Source organism: Eubalaena glacialis, chromosome 6 (genome assembly GCF_028564815.1).
Source record: "Eubalaena glacialis isolate mEubGla1 chromosome 6, mEubGla1.1.hap2.+ XY, whole genome shotgun sequence".
Taxonomy (NCBI): domain Eukaryota; kingdom Metazoa; phylum Chordata; class Mammalia; order Artiodactyla; family Balaenidae; genus Eubalaena; species Eubalaena glacialis.
In genome coordinates this window covers 127,198,704-127,200,675 of record NC_083721.1, presented here as the reverse complement: position 1 = coordinate 127,200,675, position 1,972 = coordinate 127,198,704, and positions in this window count along the sequence as shown.

Sequence of the window (1,972 nt, the reverse complement as noted above, 5' to 3'; positions counted from 1 at the left end):
CTCAGACGGCAGCAACGCCTGTCTGGGCCGCACTGCCTATTTCACCTTTTCACATTTTCGAAAGTGTCACTGGAGCTAGACTATCTGCTGCCAGGGTGGCACACTCACATGGCTGTTGGCAGGAGACTCAGTTTGTCACCATGTGGACCTTTCCATAGGGCTTTGAGTATCCTCACAACATGGCAGCTAGCTTCCCCCAGAGCAAGTGATCCAGGAGAGAGGGAGCAAGACAGAGGCATTGATGTCTTTTGTGATCTACCCTTGTAAGTCACACTCTGTAATTTCTACCACATTCTATTCATTAGGAGTGAGTCATGTGTAAAGCCCATACTCAAGAAGAGGGAAGTTAATCTCCACCTCCTAAAGGGAGGAGGACCAAAGAATACGTGGACATATTTTAATAGCACTACATTTAGTGAACCAATATTTTCCAAATGCCCAATGCATGATGTTACAAAACCATGATGCATGGGAAAAAAAATCTATTTCAATTGCAAGATAGCCCAACTGGTTTTTAATGTAACAGAGTATGAAAAGTTCATTGATGTAGTGTTAGATTCCACATTGCTACTAAGCTTTAAGAAGCTATCATTTGTTGAGTTTTGGTATAGTATCAAATAAGAATATCCAAAATTATCTGAAAAGGTTATTAAAATACTACCTTCATTTCCAACTACTTATCTCTGTGAGGCCAAATTTTCTTCATATACTTCACCCAAAACAATATTAGAACAGACTGGAATGCAGAAGCAAGTATGAGAATCCAGCTGTCTTCTATTAGGCCAGACAGATTTGCAAAAATGTAAAACAATGCAGCCCTTCTCAGTAATTAATTTTTGTTTTTTTCTTAAAAAGTGAGTGTGTGTGTGTGTTTGCATTAACAAGTATTGGATTTATTATTGTAATTTTTAAATGAATTAAATATTTTAAAATCTTCTCAGTTTCAGTTTCTAATATGGTCATTACTGATAGATATAATCCTTATAAACAGGGGATTTCCCTGGTGGTCCAGTGGTTAAGAATTGCCTTCTGATGCAGAGGGTGCGGGTTTGATCCCTGATCAGGGAGCTAAGATCCCACATGCCTTGCAGCCAAAAACAAAACATAAAACAGAAGGAGTATTGTAACAAATTCAATAAAGACTTCAAAAATGGTCCACATTCATTAAAAAAAAAAAAGATTAAAAAAAAATCTTTAAAAAAAATCCTTATAAACCAAAGCCTTTTGGCATCCTCAATAATTTTTAGAGTGTAAAGGGGCTCTGAGACCAAAAAGTTTGAAAACCACTGTCTAAGCAATCACGATGGTCCTGTCACCCTTGAAATGACATGTTTAAGTATGGGCATGCGGTGCAGTTCTGGCCGATGACATGTGAAGTGAGGTGTAGGCATTGTGTTCAGTTTTCAGTTCAGGGTAGTAAATGGAAACATACATAGGGTCTTCAAAGGGATTGGTAATATTCTGTTTCTTATGCTAGATGATTGATATGTGATATTTATTCACCTTCTTTATCTCTTACATATTAAATTATTTTGTATGTGAAATATTTTATAACAAAAAAATTAAAAGAACACATGTAAGAGAAGATTCCTCTTCCTCTATGTAAGCATTGTGTCTGTTTTGCAGCATATTCATCTGGTATATTGGGCCCAAGTATGCACAGTTGGGCTCTGAAGAATTTTGTGTGTTTCATGGCTCTCTGAGCCTGTATCAACAACATATTTGTGATATTTGACTTGTAACCTGAGAGTCCCCAGACCTCTCGCCACATATGCAATCTCGCCACATACGCAATCTCACCACATTCACAAGGCTGTCAGTTCAAGTTGTACAAAGTCCCTCATAAAAAGACCTTCCCTGCTCTGGTTTAGTCCCTTCTCCCCTAAGGTCAAGCAGGATACCAAGGTCTGTCATGCATCACATCTTTGCCAAGTTCTCTCACCTAAGGCCCTTACAAGAGTAGATATCAACT